The sequence below is a fragment of the Molossus molossus genome, unplaced genomic scaffold (assembly GCF_014108415.1).
Source record: "Molossus molossus isolate mMolMol1 unplaced genomic scaffold, mMolMol1.p scaffold_m16_p_4, whole genome shotgun sequence".
Lineage (NCBI taxonomy): Eukaryota > Metazoa > Chordata > Mammalia > Chiroptera > Molossidae > Molossus > Molossus molossus.
Genome location: NW_023425377.1, coordinates 115,940,854 through 115,952,031, shown reverse-complemented (window position 1 = coordinate 115,952,031; position 11,178 = coordinate 115,940,854).

Below are 11,178 nucleotides of genomic sequence, written 5' to 3'. Positions count from 1 at the left end.
TGTTCTTCATGTAGCAGCAAATGCATTTCTCAAGAATAATACTAGACCACTCTACCTGGGTAGAAGTTTTTTCCCTTAAGGATAAAGGGGCTACCCACAGGACTGAAAGGGTCATAGGTTCTTTTGACTTGCATCATTTGCCCTTAGATGCCTTTGCTCCAACTCAAACAGCTGCGATGTTCGTGTGGTCCTGAGTAACCTGGAGGAAGTAGTCAACCTTGGGAGGTCAACAGGGAACCAAGCAGAGCCTATGTGGGAAAGGATGTGACAGAAAAAGGCCACGAAAGCTTCTCTGTCATTGGTTTGCTTTCAGGGGAGACGTCTTACTTCTGGTGGTCCAGCCCTTTCCAGAAACTAGGAAGAGTCTTTGTATACCATGTCCTAGCAACAAATGAGAGTGTGCATTCTCCAGGAATTTTGTCCATGATATATGGACTGATCATCAGATTAACAGAAGTGGCCACAGAATAGATAGCTCGTCAAAGCCTTGACAGAGTTGCCTCCTTAGCTGGGTTGTTTATACTCCAGAACAGGCAATGCTCATAACGGTCAAAGACTCTGTGAGAGGGTGTGCTTTGTGGTGTTGATTTGACTAATAAAGGCAGTAATGCTGCATATGATGAATTTAAATCTAAAACATGAGGTTTCCAAAGTAGACTACATGGTCGTTTAGAAGCCTTATTTAACTTCATAATCCCTGATACTTTTTGTAATAAATTACTATGCAATTTTTTGGTAAAATTCTACAACATAGGTAGAATGATATTTCAGGCTTTATATAAGTTGCAAAGGTGTGAGATTTCTACCTGTGTGCCAGCATGTATCCGCGAAAATTAGCCCCACGGCTTAGAATTTAAATTGATGCTACTGTTTTTCGATGATACATAGATATTATGAAATATTTTGCCTTGTGAACTGCTGAAAGGATCCTATCTATCTATAACCTTATTTTGAGCTTTATCATCAACAGATGCTTAGGAGATGTTTTCCTTCGTAAGAAATGGTTTTATAGCACCTGCTGTAAAATCACAGTTCAAAATTACCTGAGTGGATTTATTTTCTTTAACAAGTGCTTTATAAATATTCATTTTAAAAGTCATGTTTATAAATGGAAATGGTCCTTTGTAAATGTCCAATTACAATCATTTGACAAGTATAAATACACTTTGTGGCAAACAATACCCTGATTTATGCAGATCCCCTTAGATCTTGCTGTGAACTATAATTATCCTGGTGAACTATAATTCTGCCTGCCCAGTCGTCCTTCACAGAGTTTAAACCACTCAGCAGAGACTGAATTTTCGAGCTGTCTGTAACAGGGGCAATGATGTCCTTTGTCATTCTGGTTTTGTATGAATAAGTAATCTCAGCTAGAACCTCATTCACATCATTTTGCTCAACTCAACTGGTCGAAAACAAAATAAGAATGATAGTAATAACTAGTTATTTTTACTCAGTCTAAAAAAAAATGTTTGCAACCTTTGTAGGTACTTTTTCTCTTTAGTATATTTAGCCTTTTTTTTTTGTCATTACTTTTATTTATTGGCAGCAGGTAAAGGAGACGGGTTCTCATCCATAGTTCTGTCTTCCCAAAGAGGCTTAGCCATTGTCAGTGGTTCTCAACCTTCCTAATGCTGCGACCCTTTAATACAGTTTCTCATGTCGTGGTGACCACCAACTATAAAATTATTTTCGTTGCTACTTCATAACTGTAATTTTGCTACTGTTATGTCTTAGGCGACCCCTGTGAAAGGGGCGTTCGACCCCCAAAGGGGTCGTGACCCACAGGTCGAGAACCACTGGCTTAGATACTGTGTTTGGTTAATTACATGTTGATTTTTTTTCTTTGCAGTTGGCTACACTTACCTGGGTTCCTGTCAAGCTTAGAAGTTAAAGACATTAGTAGTTAAATTATTGCCTTGATGAAGTAAATTGCCTCCTTTAGAGAATATTATATGTGGGCAAGAAATTACACCTAAAATATGCGTCAAGTTCAAACAAAAAATGGTATGTTTACTTCCTTATGTTAAATGCATGACCCAACATTTCTTTTAACCTAGTAGCTAAAGTCAGTTTTTAGAATGAAAATATGCTTTGCTGTTAAATATCTACATATAGTTTAACCTTAAACAACGCAGGGGTTAGCGGTGCTGTCCCCCTGCATGGTCAAAAATCCACATAAAGTCTTTGACTTCCCAAACATTTAACTACTAATAGCCTACTATTGACTAGAAGCCTTACTGTTAACCTAAACAGTCAGTTAACATATTTTTGTGTTATATGTATTATATACTGTATTCTTAAAATAAAGTAAGCTAGAGAAAAGAAAATGTTATTAAGAAAATCGTAAGGAGGAGAAAATATACTTATAGCAGTAATTATTGAAAAAAATCCTCCATATAAATGGACCCACACAATTCAAACCCATGTTGTTCGATGGTCACTGTATATATAGATGTATGTGGCAAGATATACATATGATTACATATAAGTAACAACTTAATCACAATAGAACACATACTTGGAACCCCTTTAGCAAGGTGTTTCCATGACACCAAAACAAGCAGAGAGTTCAGAAGAATTGCCCTTCCAGAAATACCTGGGCATGATCACCTGTTAACTAGCTCTCCACTGATGTGGAACAGTCTCCGCTACACCCTTGTTAGAGCGGCCCAGTCTGGAGTGGTGACATCACCGGTTGTCCAGCCGGTGTAGCTCAGTGGTTGAGCTTCGACCCCTGCACCAAGAGGTCGTGGGTTCGATTCCTGGTCAGGGCACAGGCCCAGGTTGTGGGCCCGATCCCCAGTGGGGGGCATGCAGGAGGTGGCCAATCGATGATGCTCTCTCTCATCGATGTTTCTATCTCTCCCTCTCACTTCCTCTCTCTCTAAAATCAATAAAGGAAAAAAGTTTAAAAAAAGAATAATAAAAGGTCGGTGGTTGTGGGCATGGTGGTGGTGGAGGGATGAACAGGAGGAGCAGAGAGGATCTTTAGGACAGTGATACTACAATGATGGACTATGTCATCATGCATTTCCCAAATCCATAAGAGGGTACAACACAAAGAGCGAATCCTAAAGTGAACTATGAACTCTGCCTGACTGCCACCTGTTTGTCCATCCTGGGTAAAAGCCGTGTCATTCTGATGAGTGGAGGTGATAATAGAGGAGGCTATGGGGGGCGGGGGGGCGGCAGGGGTTATTTAAGAAATATCTGTACCTCCCTCTCAATTTTGCTGTAAACCTAAAAGTGTCCTAAACAAATGATGTTGTTGTTTTTTAAGTAAGCTTAGAGAAAATTAGAAATTATAGAATTAAATGCAGCAATTTTAAAATCAATTAGCAAAGGAAAAATACTTGTTTCACAATACAAGTATGTTTTTCTTGCCCACTCCCACTCATTAAAGATAATGGTCCGTGAATGTGCATGAATGTGCATCAACATTTGTCTTTAAACCCCTTTCTACAAAACAGACACTCACTGTTCGGTGACACCTGCTTCTAGGACCTGCCTCCCTTGTTACTGTTACAGGGACACTGCTATTACCAGGAGGGGCAGCGGTGTGATTCACTTTTCTGCCTTTGACTGAGGAGCGCAGGGCCCTGGAAAGTCGGAATATACTCCTGACTGTTCTTGAATATAGTGTTGTGTTCTCTGCCAATGCACGGAAAATATTGCTCTTGTACTTTGCAGTTATACTGTGTTATACGAGTTTCAAAACAATACCAATTTTTCTTTACATATTCACAACGGAATACTACTCAACCATAAAAAACAATGAAATCTTACTTTCTGCAGCAGCATGGATGGACCTAGATGGCATTATCCCGAGTGAAATAAGCCAGGCACAGAAAGACAAATACCATATGATTTCGCTTCTATGTGGAATCTAAATAACAAAATATACACACAGAGTAGAAAAAGACTCATAAACAGAGAACAGACTCATGGTTAGTTGCCAGAGGAGAGGGGGTTTAGGGACTGGGTGAAGGGATGAAGTAGCACAGACTGGAAGTTATAGAACAGTCTCAGAGATGTGAATGACAGACAGCATAACTATGTATGGGGCCAGGTGGGTACTTGAGATACTGAGGGGATCATCCTATCAAGTATATAATTATCTAACCACTATGCTGTATACCTGAAATCAATACAAAATCATATTAAATATACACTGTAATGGAAAAATAAAATTTCACAAAAACATAATTTTCAGTGTTTACTTACAACCTTATAACCTTGCCTCAATCGTCAAGTCAGCCATGAGCCCGTGAGAGTCTGAATACAGAATATTCAAGGCAGAGAAAACGTGAGTTTTTATCAACAGCTGACATGTATAAAACCGAGAGCATCCAAATTCTAAAATCCTACGATTCTAGGCATTAATGTAAGACATGTTCCTTGGAGAGTTTCCCCCCACGACTGTGACTAATTCATTCCCAGAGGGTTCCAATCGCTCGGTCATTTCAATTCATTTCCAGAAGTCCAGAAAAGTGTGCCACCTGGGCTCACGCTAGACTTCTGCTATTCCATGACATTTTAAAACGTACATGTCTTAATTCTATGTATAGTATTAAAAATGCCGATACATCTTTACTCATTAATTCCTGCCTCATCTTTCAATGTTGTGTCTCTACATTTTGTTCTGCATGCTCTTGGTATTGATCAAAATATTTATTTTCTGCTTCATCTTTAAAGTTTTTGTTTCTTTGTTTTGTTCTGATTGTGTGTTTTTGAAAATTTTTATTGATTTGAAAAAGAGAGATTTGTTGTTACGCTTAACTTAATAATTCATGCTTGCTTCTTGTATGTTCCCTGACCGGGCATCGAACCCACAACCTTGGCGTACCTGGATGATGCTGTAACCAACTGACGGCCAACTGAAAGCTTTTATTGTTATTTTTTGTATTGAATAACTATTTTTGATTAGTTTAGTATTGTCTATATAGAGACACATTTTTACCAATTTTATTTACTTACAGTTCAGATTAAGGAGAAATGTCAACCTATCAACCAACCTATTTGATTTTTTTTTCCCCCACATCAACTACAACATCATAAAAATTACTCTTAAATTACTATAGTCTATGGTGATTAAAATTCTAGTCAATTTTGAAGATGTATTATACTACTTCAGAAGATGCCTGGGATCAAATTCTTTCCACGTCAAGAAATTATGATTTTTATAAACTTGCCTTCTATACATTGGTTTACAGTTTTTGTATTCACCTTTGGAAACCACAAGGTCCCAAATTCCACATTTAACTGGTATTAAAAATGAACTGTTTTGTTGAGGGAAAAATGGCTTGAGATAAAAAAAACAAAAAAAACAACAACCAGTGGCGTAGGCACACTTGTCAGTTGATCCTCTCTCACAGGGCAACTTCAAGGTGCATTAAGTGTATTGAATGCTTCCAAAAAAATGCCCACACAATAGACCCACTCTGAGAAATGAAATCGGAAGAGTTCCAAAGTAAAAGAAATTTCCCTCTCTCAGTAGGCCGGTTAATTGTATGTGCATTCATGTTGATTGATTTTTAAGACTAGAGGAAAAAAGGTAACTTTTCATTGCAGAAACCATTACCACAGGAATTGTTATCTTTTAGGGAATGAACAATGCTATTTATAAGGGAAGAAAATTACAAAGGTTTGTTTCCTGTTGCTAATTTTGCTAGGGCACTGAATTACTAGATGCTGCTGGGAGCCCAGGAGACCTTGATGATCCATGAGCAGGAAGGAGCAGCCTAGTGAGTGGCTTAATCATCAAAAGCTCCAGTTGGTGAACACGCCCCCCCCCCCCGGGGCAAGTTAGAGTTGCAGGTAATACTAAGGAAAAGCGAGAGTGACGCAAATCATTGTGTGTGTTTTTTTTAATTTGAATCCATTACAGGTCAAAAACAAACTTATTGGTGGGACCAAAATGGTTATATTAAAGGACATTCAACAACCAAAGTAGTTCATCTCTATTTTCTGCTTTTCAGCCCTTCTCATTTGTACTAGCTTGCTACAGTTGCCTCAACAAAGTTCCCCACAGTGGCTAAAACCCACACAGATGTCCTGTGGCACAGTTCTGCAGTCTAGAGGTCCAAACTCAAGGCGTTGGCAGGTTTTGATCTTTCTGAAGCCCAGGTAAGCAATCTGTTCCGTGCCTCTCCCCTAGTTTCTGGTGGTTTGCTGGAATCTTTGGCTTGTAGAAACATCACCACATCTCTGCCATCATATTCTCATTGTTTTCTGTGTGTGAGTGTGTCTCCAAAATTCCCTATTTATAAGGACAACGCTCATATTGGATCAGGACCCACCCCAAGGACCTCATTTTAACTTGATTATCTCTGTAAAGATCCTGTCTCCAAATAAGATCCCATTCTGAAGTGCTGAGGGTAAAAGCCGAACACAGTTATTGGGTGGGGGTTACCCAATTCCACCCAAAACACACTCAATAATAATTAGTGAAAAAATAGGATCTTCAATTTATAGCTAAAATAATTTAAAGTTTGCTTGAGGGATGAAACACCTCGAAATGTTTGCAGGGAGCAGGCCATGAAATCAGCGAGACACAGAGACAAAGGCTGCAGGAGTCCCCTGGACGAGGTACGGGCTCGGTCACAGGCAGAGGGACGGGAGGCAGAGAGCTGGCTGCCAGGGGGTGGGGGGAGCGAGGGAGAGGGATGAGTGTACACGGGGCAGGGCTTCAGCTGGGAAAGACGGACAGTTTCTGGAGATGGAGGACGGTGATGGTTACCCAGCGGTGTGGCTGTGCATAGTGCCACAGAACTGTACGCTTAAAAATAGTTACAGTGCTATGTATATTTTAGCACAATGTTGAAAACTCATCATGGACCCAAAAGAAGTTACTCCCTCTGCTGCCCCCTCACCCCCAACTAAAATCCCGAGGGCTGGGGCTTTGGACTCTTTTTCTATACACTGTCTTAGGACAGAATCCTGATGACAGAAAAGAATGGGATCGCTACACTTAGAACACAGTTGTATGTAACAGTACCCCAAACAATGGCTTAAACTAGGGGACACTCTTCCTCCCACACACTGTCTGGGAGTGGGCAGTGCAGAGACCGCAGGGCGACTCTGTTCCACACAGTCATTCAGGCCCCAGGCTTCTTTCTCTTATGTTCTGCTTTTCCTCGGATGTTCCTCCCATTGAAAATAATAATGATGATAATAATAATAATTGTATTAAGATCATGGAATATGTGCATATTCAAGCCATCTGAAAATATTTGCAAATTAAAACTCTTTTGTTTATTATCTATAAAGATAGGGTCGTTGAATGTGAACTTTGGGACTCCATTTTTTAAAAGCCTAAACCAAGGTCGCCTTGATGTTGAAAATCCTAAAGAAATCATAAGCTGATCGCGGGAGGGTGTTCCAGTTCAGTACAAACCCTGACAAAGGACCCTAAACAGAAGGCAGACACAGTGGCTCCTTCTGGGGGGGTCTGGACTCAGCAGGCTTTTCGCCTTCTGGTGGCCACAAAATATGCAATGACATTTTAATTTTGCTCTATGAATAAAATCATCACACCTAGGTTCTGGAATGAAGAGTGATAGTGAGCAATGCCAGAGAAAAGGACTGCTCCTCCTGTCCCCTCACCATCACTCCTGTCCCCAAACCTGGTAGCCCTGAGGCCAGTCCCAGTGCAGTCAAGCTGCATAGCAAGTGCTCTCCGGGTTACAGAGATGCCTTTGAACCCGCAGAGCTACGTGCAGGAGACAGAAGCAGTGAAGAGCAGGGCCCTGGCCCTGGACCAATGAACACCAAGGGTCAAACTGCTCTCCAGGAGGCGCATGCGTGCTGGGTTTGTTTTAATCACCTGGAGAGAGACTAGGTGAACACCACCAGGAGTCTGAACAGTGACGCGCATGGCTAACAGAAGGTTCTGGCTCATTGTTATAATTAATCAGGAGGCTTAAAAAATGCAAAGGATGAAATACAGATCTCCCATCCTCTTGCTGCTCAGAGACTATTATTGTTAATATGGTGGTGCTTTCACTTTGAAAATGGAAAATTTATTGGAATCCGATACAGATATAAGGAAAAATCTATTCTCTTTTATAGATGCATAATCCTTTCTTGTGTCATTATAAAACTCTGAACATAGTTGCCATTGTTTTATAATATCCCATCATATGCCAGAAAACTAATTTATATAAAAATGTCTTAGTGTTGAAGTTTAGGCAATAAATTAAATTATTGTTAGCATTCGGGGCATTTTTATGATATTTCAGAATTTTTCCTTGCATGTTCTCAGAAGTAGAATTACTGAGTCAAATACATAAAATTTCAGATGGATCTTGATATTGCAAAATTGTCCCCAAATACTGAACCAGTTTAAATTCCCACTTTTCATGCATGATTCTCTTCGCTCTCAATACACCACCTACTGCCTGGTCCCATTAAATAATATTTTTTCTTTTGGTAAAAAAGGGTTTTACTGCTGTTTACATTAAACATTAAATTCTTAACCAGAAATGAATTCTACTATTTATTTGTTTATCATCTTTGATTTCTCCTTGATGTCACACATTCTAAGGACCTTGCAATCGTATCTATTTATTTACCTTAAGGTTCCAGTGCCCTCAACAATGCCCACACACGAGATGAGCGAACCACAAGTGAAGAACACGTGTTAAGTTCAAGGAGAGGCGGAGAGGGGGGTTTGGAGAGAATATAAAGAAGGTTCTGAGACCTACGCTAAGAAGTCATGAAAGCGAGAAGAGTTTCAGGCTCAGGGACCAGGGAAGACAAAAGAAGGTCCCAGTAACACTAAAGGACAGAGGTGGCTGTTTCACGGGAAGGTGGAAGCCAGCAGGGATCAGAAGGCATTTTCGTTCCAGGCTGACCAGGGAAGCTCATGTTTGGGTTCATGCACTCCTGGGTGGTGCTGAGGTCCACAGAGCTGTAACGGAACTGGGCGCGGAAGGGGGTGGAAGGGGAATCACTGGTGGAAGGAACGTGGGCACTGGCCACGTCATGTAATCTGCACACTCAAAATACTGGTGGAATGGTTGCCAAGTCTCGGACCCTGACGTCGAGGTGAGAGGTTGAGCGATGTATCCAGAGAGCTTAAGCTTCTAACACCTTCTTATTTCTCACAGGGAGAGAACAATTCCACGCGTGACCAGCCCTAAGGAGTGGCCCTGATGACTCTGGAGGTTTCTCCCGGCCAGGGACCATGTGGAACAAAGGATAGGTTTTAAGAGTCTCAGCCAAATATTATAACATGGATTTTTCTAATTCTTTCCTCATAATAAGATTTGAGTGAAATATTTTCTGTGTGTCAAAATTACTAGAGGGCATAACATTATGAGGCGCAAAATGCCATTTTTGTCCTCATTAGTGAAGCCACGCTTGATCATTGTTTTCTGATGTCGCCTGCTACATCCCTCCATTAGACAGGAAAATGTATCCCATTGGTATTATTTACTTAGTCAGTGGGTGATGCTTAAAACCTGTGAATGGCTTTTAATATTCATTGACAATCTTTGTTTTAATAATAGAAAAAAAGTATGATAGTCACCAATACTGATTTTCAATTTTTCTTCTCCTGATAGTCTATTAAAAAAAACTCTCCTCCTCCCCCATTTTTTTTTTATAGGTAGCACTATGGACACATACATAACATGGTATTATTCGATGTTACAACTGTTACTCTCATTCTCTCTGATGTTTAGTTTGTCTCTAACGTGGCCCTCGTGGGCCCCATGCGGTTGGACCTAGTGTACTTGGACATGCTCCCGTGAGCTGAAGGGTATGTCCTCGCCTTCGGAATCTCTTATCCACTTGGAGTCATTTCTTATGTGCAGTAAGGTAACTTCTTGTTTCCAAATGATTACTTAGTTGTCACAACACTATTTATTAAAAGTTAAATTTGCCCTGGCTGATTTGAATCAGCGGTTAGAGCCTCGGCCTGCGGTCTGGAGAGTCCCGGGTTTGGTTCCCACTAAGGGCACGTACCTCGGTTGCAGTTTGTCCCCGGCCCTGGTTGGTCGAGCGGGTGGCAGCCACTCGATGTGTCCCTTTCACGTCGATGTTTCTCTCTCTCTCTCTCTTCCTCTCTCTCCCTCCCACTCTATCTGAACAAAAAATGAAAAAAAAAAAAAAAAAGTTAAATTCATCACTGAGACCCTTTAAAACCAGAAAGATGGACACTGATCTGTGAGGCCATATTTATATATATAATTCAGTCTCTTTTGTCTTTTTCCATATGAGATCAACCTTCTCGGGCTAGAGTTGCAATTGGTCAATCTCTCCCCTCCCCCAGTCTTTGTTTTAATCTCATTTCGAACTTGATCTTACAACAAATAATTACAAAGACCACCATAAAAATTAAAATGAGAAGACATCTGTTTTTAGTCTTATGCGTACCTATTTAGGTGTAAGAATTCTGAAAATATCACCCAGTTTTTAAAAATATCATTTCCTTTAATTTCATGCACCATGATGTTAGGTTTTCCTGTAAAATCTTAAATCTGTTTAAAAATGTTTTTCTATTTTTATAATGTCAAAATTATGCATTGTACGGTCACTAGTTTTGCTAGCATGATAGGCTAAGGGGTTATTTATAATATCAACAAAGAAATCCGATGGAATGGCGCTTTTTCACTTTATTCATTAGACTTCTACCCAGTAACTAATTTGTTGAGTTGTAGAGCAAATTAACCAAAACTGTTTTATTTGATTCTAATTATAATTTGTCCTTTGTAAACAAAGATGAGAACACTGACAATGCCCATAAGTGATGCACTCTGTTGTTTCCGGCATGGTGATGAATTTTCATGGATTCATTCACATTTTCTTAACCTGTCTTCCTGGTAATCAGTGTTACTCAAGAAAAAATGATTTGCCTGAGAGCAAGAAAACTGACTGATACAAGTTCTGTCCCAACTGACTGCACTAAATACACACTGATACACTGCTCACTCTAAAAATAATTGATTGTGAAAATTTTTTTTAAATAACAAACTTAATAAAACTTGAAAGATGGTGGAATGTTAACTGTAGTGTAATGATGGGAATTCACTGCAGACCTTAAATTTCAAAATCTATGAGATAATTAACTGGAAAATATTAGTACTGTGCCAAGTGCCTAGTTATAAAATGTTTAGTTCAGGCCACAGATATTCTAATTAAGTGTTGCATTATTAATTGTCCTCCTTACTA